Source organism: Tenrec ecaudatus, chromosome 8 (genome assembly GCF_050624435.1).
Source record: "Tenrec ecaudatus isolate mTenEca1 chromosome 8, mTenEca1.hap1, whole genome shotgun sequence".
Taxonomy (NCBI): Eukaryota; Metazoa; Chordata; class Mammalia; order Afrosoricida; family Tenrecidae; genus Tenrec; species Tenrec ecaudatus.
In genome coordinates, this window is record NC_134537.1 from 38,161,400 (window position 1) to 38,175,517 (window position 14,118).

The 14,118-nt window shown below is 43.5% G+C and overlaps 1 pseudogene; it reads right to left on the reverse strand.

Annotated features, from left to right (window-relative positions):
• Window positions 1–259: 259 nt before the first annotated feature.
• Window positions 260–342, reverse strand: LOC142455671 (U4 spliceosomal RNA; annotated as a pseudogene).
• Window positions 343–14,118: the final 13,776 nt, after the last annotated feature.

Genomic DNA, 14,118 nt, shown 5'->3' on the forward strand with positions numbered 1-14,118 from the left:
AAAGCACATCTGTACATTCTTTTCCCTAATCATTTTTTTCTCCTCTTTTCTTTTTTTACATTTTATTAGGGACTCATAGAACTCTTATCACAATCCATACATATACATACATCAATTGTATAAAGCACATCCATACATTCCCTGCCCCAATCATTCTCAAAGCATTTGCTCTCCACTTAAGCCCTTTGCATCAGGTCCTCTTTTTTTTCCCCTCCCTCCCTCCCCTCTCTCCCGTCCCTCATGAAGCACTTGTTTTTAAGAAATGATCAAATTGTTTTCAATTAGCAATAATTGCGCCTCGGACAAACCTCACTGGCTACGATATTGCCACTGCGCAAAGCTTGACCAAATTGTTCTTTTAGGGAATATTTCTCTGTCTTAAAGCACAGATAAAAAAATGTCTGTATGCCCCTTACAGAAAGGTCGAGGGGAGGAGATGAGCCAGTCAGGGTGCAGTGTAGCAACAATGAAACATACAACTTTCCTCTAGCTCTTAAATGCTTCCTTCTTGCCCCCACCCCCACCTCCCAACTATCATGACTCCAATTCTACCTTAGAAATCTGGCTAGACCAGAGGATGTACACTGATACAGATAGGAACTGGAAACACAGGGAATCCAGGACAGATGATCTCGTCAGGACCAGAGGTGAGAGTGGTGATATCCGGAGGGTGGAGGGAAGGTGGAGTAGAAAGGGGGAATGGATTACAAGATCTACATGTGATCTTCTCCCTGGGGGATGGACAACAGAAAAGTGGGTGAAGGGAGACGTCGGACAGTGTAAGATATGACAAAATAATAATAATTTATAAATTATCAAAGGTTCATTGGTGGGAGGGAACGGGAAGGGAAGGGAAAAATGAGGGGCTGATGCCAGGGGCTTGGGTGGAGAGCATATGTTTTGAGAATGATGAGGGCAATGAATGTCCAAATATGCTTTACACAATTGATGTATTTATAGATTGTGATAAGAGCTGTATGAGCCCCCAATAAAATGATTTTTAAAAAATGTTTGTGTGTAATCTAACAGAAGAAATTTTTCTTCAAAGGAGAACCCCAAAAGGGGCTGGTAGAAGCAATTACAATAATAGAATCATATTCCAATTACTTCTGAAGGCTAATTCCACTGTGATTCATTTTCTACAACATTTTCTATTTAATGGGACCCACATACATGGGGTGAAAAAATCCAGAAATTTGTTTAATCAAAAGGAAAACTCAGAACAATGAAATAAGTGCCTGTTCAAAGATGGGCCCCAGGCACACCTGAAGGCCAAAGGATGGTTATTTGCATCAGGACATATTAAAACCACTCTTCCCCCATCTCTTCCCACGATCTGGAGAGCAGACTATAAGTCAACATGTATACATGAATTTGAAAAATAATGGCTTTCCTCCACGAAAACATGGCTTTGTATGCTGGCAGTGTCTGATGTTAGGAGACTTTTTCCTGGAAATAACAGAAGATTCCAATTCAAATGGACTTAAGGAAGAAGGACATGTAGCAGCATCTCACACCATTGTAGTTCAGAGAAAGGGAAGCCAAGTTTGGCTCAACCAGTAGTGGTATAAGGGAGCTCTGGTGGTGTAGTTGCTACACATTGGGCTGTGATCCTTAAGGTCAGCAGTTTGAAACCACTGGCTGCTCCATGGGAGACAAGTGAGGCTTTGTATTCCTCTAAACAGTTCCAGTGATGACATAAGGGACTCTTTTTCATTCTTTAATTTTTAAAAATTTTATGTCCTCTAAATTGGTTGTATTCTGAAGACTGACTGCCAGATGGTTGAGCAGCGCCAGGTGTTATTTCATCCAGAGGAAAAAAGAGCTGTCTCTTGTGCTTCTGTTTTTAGAAGCAAGGAAATGTCTTCCCAGAAACTCCCAGCTGACTTCTGCTCAAACACCTTTCTTTGGAAATAAGTCATCAGCCTGCTCTGAAAATGATTGCTGGCTGGGATCAGTCACGCTGGAGAACCAATGGCCACAACCAGTCCAGAGAGAGACAGTCAGGATCCAAGTTGCATTTCTCCAACAAATGTCACTTCTTCATACAAATGCCAAACCTTCAATAGCTCATGGGAATAAAAAAATGTTTCAACTAAAAGAAACATTTGAAATTCCATTATAAAGGGAAACCTCCTGCTTCTCTCAACTGAGAACTGTCTCTATCAGCACAGGGGTCCACCTATCTTTCCACAAAAATAACGAGATGGTGGAATTTGGAGTGCTTCGCTAAAGAACAGAGCAGCTTGATATTTGGAAAAACTACTTAGTGGAATTTTAACATAAAAAGATATGTTAGAGTAAAATAGCTAAAATGGTAACTTGAATCTCTACTTCATCTCTAAACACCACTTAATAGTAAGGGTAATAAAAGTCTTCATCTCATCAAGGCAAAGAGGGTGGAGAAAGGGTGGGCAGTACCGCCATTCCAGAAGCTGGAGAGCACATGGAATCGCAGTTGACTTAGCAGAGCTGGAAACGCTGAGTGACCAGGCAGCCGGAAGGAAAGCCAAGAAAAGTTCTGATTTGGGTTGAAAACCCTCTCAAAAGGCTCAAGAGCAGGGATCTCGGCACCTCTGAAGATGATAAAGGAGGGACTAGCATGTGGATGTGTGGGTGTTGGGGGGACAAGAAATGTAAGAACTGGCCAGAGCTCTGGTTTCCTTCCCCTAGTCCAGGGGCAGAGGACCGGCCCCGCAGCCGAGTGTCAATACGGGACAAAGAGCCTGTGCTGAAGGAGCGGTCCGGGATGGTTCAGTGTGCGCTTGCCTACGAGCCGAAAGGTGGGTGGTTTGAACGCATGCAGTGACGACACGAAAGAAAGGTTTGATCTGCTTCTATAAGATTGAGTTTATTATCATCAAGCCGAGTCTGTCTCAGAGCAGCCCTGTAGACAGGGTTCACCTGTCCCACAGGATTACAGTCGCAAGGCTGTACTCAGTAGAGAGGGACCCTGGTGGCATTGTGGCTAAGTGTGGGACTGTTAACCACAGGTCAGCAGTTCAAACCCAACAGCCACTTCGCAGGAGAAACGTGGGGTTTTCTACCCCCTTAAAGAGTTAATCTCGAAAACTCACAGGCGCAGCTCTACCCTGCCCTGCAGAGTTGCTGCTAGGCAGCATAGACTCAGTGGCAGTGAGTGTGGTTGCGCGTCATCGTTACAGAAGCAAACTGTCATGTCTTTGTCCTGCAGAACAACTGGTGGATTCTAACCTTTCGGTTAGCAGCTGAGTGCTTCAACCACTGCACTGCCAGGGCTCTTAGCTTTAAGATTGTGGCCACTGAGAATTCTGCAGAGGGCCCGAGTTGGAGTCCTTTTTGTTCTCGTACTGACAGCGCGTAAGTGAATTAAGAGAAGGGAAACATACAGAAAACAGATCAATTTAGTGAAAACCTGTATCCTGTATGTTGACACCATCAATGTTTTTATCTCACCCAGAACCCTAAATATTGGAAACCAGGCAAAATCCTCTAGGCCGGAGGTGTAAGAGTATTCTCTAGGGAGGTGGACAGCCCCCGAGAAAAGGTCAGAAGCACAACTTTTAAATACACATAGATAACAGAGGACCACCAGGCTTGATAGAAATTTTCTAATATAAAAAAGGACCTAACAAGCATTGAAGAGATTATGCAAGAAGAATAAAACATCAAAAAATCATTAATAGCCTCTCAGAGATAAGATAGGATGTTAGAAGCAGAAACTCAAAACCATAAAACAAGAAAACAAAAACTCGGGTAAATTAAACATATGAAAGCAGAAATGAAAACCTCAATAGGAGGATTGTGAAACGACGAGGAAGACATCTTCCAGAAGGCAGAGCAAACACACACAAACACAAAACCAAACAATAACTAAACCCAAGGAGTAGAAAATGAGGAAGAAAAAAGCCAAAAAGGAAAAGTCATGGAAATCCAATACCCAGAGAGTAGGAGTACTTGAAAGAAGGAAACAGAAAAGAAATCATCAAGGAGTTACAGAATTTTCCCTCAAAGTTAAAGACATAACTGCATAGGCTAGAAGATCCCATTCAAACCATGTAAAATCATACAAGTACATCATTGGGAACATTCAGAATGATGGCAGCCAGAGTCAAATCTACTTGCTTTGGTGTGTAGGGAAGGACTGATTTCTTTCAAGGAAGCAATCGTCAGAACCAGAATGCACCGAACTTCACAACAGCTAAAGTGGAAACAACAGGACAATAAAATGGTAGAATTCCGAGAAATATCTTTCCACTTACTGTGCTAATCAAAGAACTACACGAATAAACTAAAACTTCCTTCCATGCAATAACTGAAAAGCAAACAGAAACGTCTCTGCCCCCTTGCTCAGAAAACCAGAAGCTGTTCTCTAACGAATGAGTGAAGAGACTGAGAAAGAAGGGAAGGCGAGCTTCAGGGCAGAAAGGTTCCTTGGGATGACGGTAGAGGAATATTCCAGATGGGATCCGATCAGGAAGCTCCAGGAACAACTGCATCAAGAAAATGAACTGGACAGCATTCCTCGCGTGTTGAAACACACAGAGAGAAAATTTACACACCACGGGGAGAGTTTAAATTGCTGTTGAGACGTCGGACAGGGCAAGAGATGGCAAAATAATAGTTTATAAATTATCAAGGGTTCATGGGGGAGGGGCAGCGGGGAGGGAGGGGGAACATGAGGAGCTCATGCCAGGGGCTTAAGTGGAGAGCAAATGTTTTGAGAATGATGAGGGCAATGAATGTACAAATGTGCTTGACACAATTGATGTATATATGGATTGTGATGAGAGTTGTATGAGCCCCTAATAAAACGATTTAAAAAAAATGGTGCTGAGTACATAGAAAACGTAGAAATATTTAAAAACAACACAAAGCTAGTTAGTGACTCCAGGGTAAAGAAAGGAGTGTCAGAATAATTGTTTAGAAGTCTGGCATTCGAATAGACAAATGATGCATCTAATCGACATGACAACATCAAAAAGGCAACGTGTGTGCGCGCGTCCGTGCGTGCGTGTGAGGTGATGATGGTGGCAGAGAAAAGCAGCATCTTCTAGAGTGGGCAGTGATCGAAAGAATGCTGAGGGTGATAAATGTGTGCACTTTCTAAGCATCTATGAAGGGATTGCCAAGAGAATGCGGGTGAGTGAATTCCAATTCGAGCAGGCCCTGTCGGGCTGAGAGAACTGCCCATGGAGTTTCCAAGGCTGTAAAACGTTATAAACGCAGACTGCCACGCAGTCCTCTTGTGGCGCACCCTCTGGCCTTGAACCCCTGACCGTCGGTGAGTACCAAGGGTTTAACCACTACACCAACAGCAGCCGGGTGAGGAATTGTTTTCTGTTTGTTTACGGCAAGTCTCGGAACGCTATCTGACTCTTTAAACAATGCACTCATGCAACGGATTTTTTAATTTAATATCTTAAAGATCACCTAATTATGATGAATAACGCACAGCTTTTCCTATCGGGGCTTTATAGAAATGACTCCCATTGTGGAAGCAGCTTGGCCTTTCAGTGTTCAGTGAAGGCTGGTTTATTTAGTGTCGCAGTTAAAGTCTGACCTAGTCTCCTTCAGGGAGGCTGGATAGCAAGGCTTGAGGACAGCAAACAAAAACCTTAGTAGTCCAGTCTCCTGGGGAAGATTTGGAATTTATTTTGATTTCTCCGGGGGAAAACAACAGCAAACACACGAGAAAGAAGGGGCTTGGGGAGTTGTTTATCAAGGAACGCCCATGGGACCTTGACTTGTGCGCTCAGAGCACACTCCCAACTCCTGCCTGACTCTGGTCAACTTTCCAAATGCTGCTGCAGACGTCCTTTCCTCCCATACAGCCAAAGACCCGTGGGTGCGCCTCGCCTAGGCTGAGCAGGCAGATGAAAGCAAGGGTGGAGAGCTAAGACCCAGACCCTGCCTTCAAGAAGCTTACAGCCCAGCATCCTGAAGCCTAGGTGCTTACACCTCATACAGTGCTCTCTCACCCCGGAGCTTATTCCCACTTGTCCCCTGTCCCTAGAGTACCTTTCTCACCACCCCACTCTTCATTCTCCATTTGGGCTGCTTACCTTTATTCTTTATTTAAGAGTCAGCTAAGGCATCATCTCCCAGAACTCTTCCCTAACTCTGGTCCCTCCTGATCCAGGGCTTCTATCCTGCTCTGGTGACAGGCCCTACATCTCTGGCCTTGAAAATCACGTGACCCATACGGCATTCTTCAGAGCATCTCGTCCCTCACATGGTGATTGCTCCAAGCAAGTCTACCAGATTCCTGTCCTGGGACTTTTCCAGCTGGAGCTGATGGAGAAGTGTTCTTTTTTTTTTTTTTTTTCATCTGAAAGTGGGTTGACAGCCTGCATACTTTCACATAATGGGCGTCTTTTCATTTGACGTCAGTATCAATGGAGAAGCAGAAATAAGAAATGAGGGGGAGATAGAGAGTTGCCATTGCAACCTGCTACTGCAAAGCAAACCCAAAATTCTGTCTGTTGTGTAAAAAATAAAGGAATTTAAAGGTACTTGTGGTAGTTACATCATCTGTTATCAATTTGAGACTTAAGAGTGAAGGGGTGGGGTTTAGCCTGTCAATCAGGCCACTGCTTGATGACCTCATTTGGCGGCACTGAAGAGATAAATAGCTCGCTGGAGGGCAGACACATGCTCACTCCTTGCAAGACATTCCTGGTGAGAAGATACATGGAGCTATGCTAGAGCCCTGGAGCTGAAGGAGTCACGTGGAGTCTCTGCCAGTACTGAGACGCTTCCACCACCACTGGAGCCACGAGACTTCCCACCCACTGGTCTGTGATCTTCCTGCATTCAACCTCATTGCATGTGCTGTGTGAGTCTGAAGAGGGCTTTATAGATTGGTACTGGACATACGAACTAATATCGGAATTATGGTCTTGATCTGGTCTGGGCTGGAATGTTTTCTCAATATTTAACTGCTCCTGGATACAAAGCTCTTTCTTATTCACATATGAGTCTCTCTGGATTTGTTTCTCTAGTCAACACAGACGAACACAGTACTGAAGTAGACATTAGTAAGAAACATGTCCAGAAAGCATATAGTGAATCTGATAAAAAGTTTCCTCTCTCTAATCAAAAATATCAGTGTTGCCTGAAATCCGAATTAAATATACACAAAAAAATTTAAATTATTTTAACGATATCTGAGCTTGCCACTTCAGCAAGCTGTGAAATGGTTAAGTTCTTGTAATCACACATACACACAATTTATAGGAAACAGTGGTTTCAAACTTTATCGAGTTATGGAAACTTTGTTAGAAAGTTCTGAAGAAAGAAAAGAAACACTAATTATGAAAACTCTTCAATTCAGACACTAAACAATTGCTCATCAAATACAAGACATGTTAATCATACCAAAGATCGGTTCAATGTTTAAAACTTGCAAGTACATTTAGATGAGTATTTTAGAGGAGTCATAAAATATAAAAGATACTGGCCAATTAATATTTGGGGTACATTATTATATCAAAAGGCTTATAAATTTATCCAAAATGCTGTCAAGTTTGGGCCTAAAAAAGGAGCTTGTGGCATCAATATTATTGAGTCTTTCATATCTGTCAAATAATAATATTAGTAAAGTAGGAAAATTTAGATTCCAACCTGTTGTCTGGTGCTTCGGATATATATATATATATATATATATATATATGACATTAAAAATCCAGTTTTATTAGAGTTTTAAAACAAGAGACATATTTTGCTTCCTGTTTCCTTTAACTTCTCAGAAATATTTCATTCCATTTTCCAAAGAAAAATTCGTGTAAAAGTTAGGTGCTGTGGAGTCTGCTCCAACGCTTAGCAACCCCATGTACATCACATCGAAACACTGGCCAGCCCTGGGCCAGGCTCACACTTGTCCTCAGGTTTTAGCCCGTCGTTACAGCTCCTGTGTCCATCCTCCTGCTGGGGATCTTCCTCTTTTTTGCTTCCCCTCTGCTTTCCCAACAATGAGGACCTTTTCAGGACTGGTCTCTCCTGATAACGTGAGGGAGTATGGGAGACAAAGTCTCACCATCCTTGCTTTTCTAAGGAGCATTCCGGCTAGATTTCTTCCAAGACATATTTTTGTTGTTGTTGTTCTTTCAGCCGTCCAAGGTACTGTCAATATTTTTCACCAGCACCATAATTCAAATGCATTGGTTTTTCTTTAGTTGTCCTTATTCAATGTCCAAATTTCACGTGCATATGAGGCAATCGAAAACACCATGGCTTGGGTTAGGCACACTTTAGTCCTCAAAGTAACAAGCGTGAGTCTCAGCACTTTAAAGAAGTCTTGTGCAGCAGATGTGCCAATGCAATACTTCCTTTGATCTCTTGACTGCTGCTTCCATGAGCACTGCCTGTGGAGCCAAGCGAGACAAACTTCTTGACAAGCCCAAGCTGTTTTCCGTTTATCATGATGCTACCGATTGATCAGTTGTGAGAAGTTTTGTCGTCTTTATATTGAGTTGTAATACTGAAGGCTGCAATTTTTGATCATTATCAAACTTGCTCATTATCCTAAGCCAGAGCTTCGAGGCTTCCTCGCCTTCGGTAAGCAAGGTTGTGCATCTGCATATTGCAGGTTGTTAATAAGCCTTCCTCCAATCTTGATGCCACAGTTTTCTTCATATAAGTCGGCTTTGCTAATTATTTGCTCGGCACACAGATTGAATTAGTATGGTGAGAGAAGAGAGCTCTCATGCAAGCCTTTCCTGATTTAAACCACGGGTGCTCCCTTGTTCTGTTCACTCAATTGCCTCTCGATCCATGTACAAGTTCCACAGGAGCACCAGGAGGTGTTCTGGAATTCCCGTTCTTCTCAAGGATATCCATAGTCAATGCCTTTACATAGTCAATAAAACACAAGTAAACATCTTTCTGGTATCATCTATTTTCAGCCAAGATCCATCTGACATCAGCAATGATATCTCTTATTCCAAATCCTCTTCTGAAACCAGCCTGCATTTCTGGCAGCTCCCTATCAATGTACTGCAGCAACTGTGGTTGGGTGATCTTCTGAGTGCCATAAATAGACTTGGTATGATCATTAGATACATATGTTACTGTTGTTAAGGGCCATCAAGTCGGTTCTGAGTCATACACACCTGTGCACAACAGAATGAAACACTGCCCGGTCTTGCACCATCTGCAAGTGGTCTTGTTAAAGTCCCCTATTGCAACCATTGTGCCAATGCGTCTGACTGAGGACCTTCCTCTTTCTGGCTTCTCCTCCACTTTACCGAGTACGCTATCCTTCTCCAGGGACTGGTCTCTCATGATAATGTGCCCAAAGTACACGAAACAAAGGCTTGCTTCCTTGCTTCCAAGGAACATTCTGGTTGTACCTCTTCCAACGTAGATTTGTTTGTTCTTCTGGAAGTTCATGGTACTTTCACTATTTGTCTCTAGCACCAAAATTCAGATGTATCAACTCTTATCAATCTTCCTTCTTCATCGCCCAACTTTCTCATGCATAAGAAGCAACTCATAGCAACCCTTTAAGCCAGAGTCGAAGTGTCCCTTTGGGTTCCCAGGCTGTGCATCTCAGCAGCAGCAGAAAGCTTCATGGTGCTCCACGGAGTAGCTCGTGGAGTTCAAGTGCTGCCCTTGCAGTCCGCAGCCCAAGTCATAACCCACTGCGCCACCAGGGCTCCCTCGGGCATGATGCCAAGGGCTTTACAAACACATTTCATCTCAAAACAACTTGAAGAGATGTCCAGTAATTTGACCAAGGCCACCGGGTCATAAAGGTAACTAGATTTGAAGTCAAGGCCGGTCACACCCTCACACCTGGGCCCTCACTCCCAACTGGAGCAGCCAGCACCTGCCTGGCAGCAGTGTTTCCCTCTGGGAATCTTTTCCCTGCATTTCTTTGAAAACTTATGTTTTCAAAATAAATCTCCCCCAAAATCAGTCAAGAAACTGGGAAAATGGGTGGAGGGGGAGTTTCTAATTCTTCTGCGAGACCGAAAGTTTAATGATTCATAAAAAGATCCTAGTGGTTAAAGCCACCCACTCATGTCGCATGACGAGAGAGGCAGGAAACACCACCCCACGGAGACAGAGAAGTGAGGAGCACAGAGGCCAGACGTCGTCACAGGCTCACTAGCTGTCTAACTATGAATGTCTGCCCCTGGCCACTTCCGGTGCTCATGGCGAGTAATCCGTACACATGTAATACATATTAATAAGCTGATATGCACAGTAAACATTATATGAGTTCAATGAATGCTTTTCCAAGAAAGAACAAGTTTGGAAGCAAAAGAAGTCCTTGAATTGGCAATTTCCACTCGTGGTTCGGTGAGGTGCTAGGAGTTCTGGATGTTACATTATTCACATGCTGTCCAATAATGTTCCCCCGTGATCTTTTTGAGTTTGAACTTGTGTTTGCTATGAGCTACATTTTAAAAAGTGCTACCAAATGTTCTATACAACTACCAAATGCAACCTTTATTTAACACCATGATGACAATATGCTGTTGTTATATGCCACAGAATTGCAACCGACCCACGAGACACTGTGCACACCAGAGCGAACCACTGCCCAGTCCTGTGCCATCCCCACAATTGTTCCTATGTTTGAGCCCATTCTTGCAGCCACGGGGACAGACCATCTTGTCTGCTTTTTCATGGCCCTGCTACTTTACCGAGCAGGATGGCCTTCTCCAGTTAGATATTGCACAAATGCCATTGAGCTTAGTATTGTCTGACTAAACAGTACAAAGAATGTTACAAAGTAACTTTGGCCCTGGCGGTATAGTGGTCACGAGCTGGGCTGTGGTCCACATGGTCGGCAGTTCGAAACCACCGGCAGCTCCGTGGGAGAAAGACTGGGCTTTCTCCTCCTGTGAGCAGTTACTCTCTCAGAAACCCACAGGGAGGTCTCTGTGAGTCAGCACTGAATTTGCGATTTTTTAGTTTGAACTTAATATTTCCTCACTAAGCACTTCAAAGAATGTGCGAAACTAATTTTTAAATAACGTATCATTTTGATCATTCCTGAGAATTCCAGGAATTCCAAGTTCCATTCCCAAATCCTGAAGATTGATTTCTGTGGGGAACCTGTCAACGGCAAACAAGTGGGATGTAGCTCAGAGGAGACCTTATGTACAACAGGGCAAACCATTGCCCAGTGGCCCCAGCTCCCTGGCCTCTGAGAGCTTTGAATCCTGGAGTAGGCTTCCGTGTCAATCCATCCTGTTGAGGGTCTTCCTTGAGGATTTGGACATTCTGCCTGGCAGCTGAGGTCTTTACCATTTCTCATACAAGGACAGACAAAAGGGTGGTTATGAATGAGAGCACAGGTATGTTTCTCTAACAGACATAGGAGAGACGCAGAAAAGGATCGGGTGCCAACACAGATGATTTGATAAGTATGCTCAGTGGGTCCTGGTGGCACAGTGGTCCTGCACTGGGCTGCTAACCACAAGGTCAGTATTGAGCCAGCAGCCACTCTAGGAGAGAGGCTGAAAGAGAAAGTTGCTGCTTAGAGGGCATTGAGTTAATGTCAATGGTGGTGGAATAATTTGGAAAAGGTTATCAATCGTGGTTGTATAACACGAAGAGAAGAGTATAATGGATAATACAGAATTATAGATATAGAAGTTGTGGAATCGGAGAATATTTTGTTGTGTATAGTTTTGCCACAATTAGATAAAATTATAATTACTTGAATAACAATGAGTACAAGGAAGAAGAAAATGTTCTAGAATTTAATGTGGTGATAATTGATATAATTGAATGATATGACCTGTGGATAAAGTGCTAATAAAACTAAAGAAAGATCATGAGGGAGGGGGCAGCGGGGAGGGAGGGGGAAAAAAAGAGGACCTGATGCAGAGGGCTTAAGTGGAGAGCAGATGCCTTGAGAGTGATTAGGGCAAAGAATGTACGGATGTGCTTTATACAATTGATGTATATATATGTGTGGATTGTGATAAGAGTTGTATGAGCCCCTAATAAAATGTTAAAAAAAAAACTAAAGAAAGAAAGATGTGCTTTCTGCTCCTGTAAATAGTAACAGTCATAGCAGCTCACAGGAGAAGTTCTACCCTGCTGTGTAGACTCGCTCTGAGTCGGCATCGCTCCAATGGCAGTGAGACTGGTGTTCTGGATGAGTTATAGAGTTAAGCTGTTCCCACAGGATGATCTCTATTTTCTTTAGGAAGTGAAAGGTGGGCCATTTGTTGAGAGAGGCAGGAAGTGGCAGCAGAGTCCTTAGGAGACTTGCAAGGGAATGGAAGAGAGTCCCTTGAGGATACTGAGAAGGCTCTGTGGGCCGCATTGAGCTCTTGGGTGCAGTTTCAAGCACTCATGAATGTGAAGAAAAGGAGCAGGTGATGGGTTCCTACTGCCTCAGGACCTTACAAATGAAGACACACACACACACACACACACACACACACACGCACGCACGACCATCACTAACAACTGCAACACCGCCTGGAACCCACACATGGTTTGAGCAGTGGCAGAGGGGTGCGGTCCCTGTTACCTGGGAGGCTGCGCCAGGAAAGAAGTGGCTGGGCAAACAGTATGTGAATGGCAGGAGGCATGGGGAGAGCCTACTGTAGAGCCAGGTTTCACCGCTTGCCACTTTGTTATATGCTGGCTGATCTCATGTTGCTGTCATGCTGGAAACAGTGCCATTGGTTTTTCAACTCCCAGACAGGTTTTGGCAAAGCTTCCAGACAAAGGTAGACTAAGAATAAAGGGTCAGTGAAAATGACTATTTTGCTTATGCATATCAGCAGAAGATCTAATGCCTAAGGATGAGCCCCTCCATCAGTCTGGGAGGGACGCAAAATATGGCCAGGAAAGAGGTGCCTGCTCAAAATCAAGTCCACCTAAATGATGTGGGTGAAATCAGACTTTTAAGAGCCCCATTTGCTATTAGAGAAGCTCAATATGATCAGTGAGAACAAGGCCAAAGGCTGATTGTGGAGCAGACCATCAAGTGCTCAGTATAAGTTCAGGCTGAAGCAAACTAAAGTAATTCTATGGGAGCCGGAATACAGTCTTGAGTGTATCACAGCTGAATTTAAAGACCATGTCAAGACCATACTGGTCTTGACCAAAGACCCGATGAAGTGAAGGAATGAAATCAAGAACATCATATGTGAAGAAAGAAAAAGCTCATGAAAAAGACAGGAAAGAGAGAAAATACTCTGAAAATTGTTTTTGCCTGCAGAGTTATTAAAGCAAATGAAAAGAAATTATATAATAAAAGGGCTAAACAGTAGACTTCACAGGGTTGCTCTAGCAGACAATGTATTATAATAAAATATGTCCCCCAAAATGCCAACATCTGGAGTTACAAAACCCAGAGGATAGCACCTGCTCAGTATTTCTCAGGCTGAAAGAATTTGGGAAAAAAAATCCAAGCTTTGACTCGTAATATTGAACGATTCTACAGGGAAAAATATCGAATGACACAAGAAGGATAAAAAAAAGGAGTTCACAGAGTCAGTGTACTAAAAAGAACTGTTTAATGTCCAACCATTTTAGGAGGTGGCATATGATCAAGAGTTGGTGGCCTTCAAGGAAGACGTCTAAGTTGCACTGAAAACATTGGCAAAAACCAGTCTCCAGAAATTGATGAACTATCAAGTGAGATGTTTCCACAAGTGGATGAAACGCTGACAACACCTACTTCTGTATGCCCAGAAATTGGGAAGATTGGGCCAACTGACTGAAAGATATCCGAATTCATGTCCATTCCAAAGAAATGTGGTCTGTGCCCCATCTCTGTCTCTCCTTGGGTCCTTGCTTGCTTCTGCTCCTGATGCACCATTCGGACGGGTAATCTGATTAGTTTAGCTCATCACCCATTTACCTCGTTTGGGCTAAGCTTTCAGGCTAGCTGCCTCACAGAACAGCTAGTCAGTCCACAGCCTACACCTCATCTCTCTCAGCTGTGCCCAGACAGAAACAGTCATGTGACAGAACGTGGCCAATCTGAGCAAACAGCTGCCATCAACTGCCCTCTGCTCTGAGAGGCTGTACAAGGCATGAGCCCTACTCCACAGGGCTTCCCCAGGCTCTAGCTCATTAGAGGGTTCATTTCCCCAAACTCCATCCTCCACACCCTACCAAGAGTGAATTGGGTGCCTGCTGGGATTATATTATTGC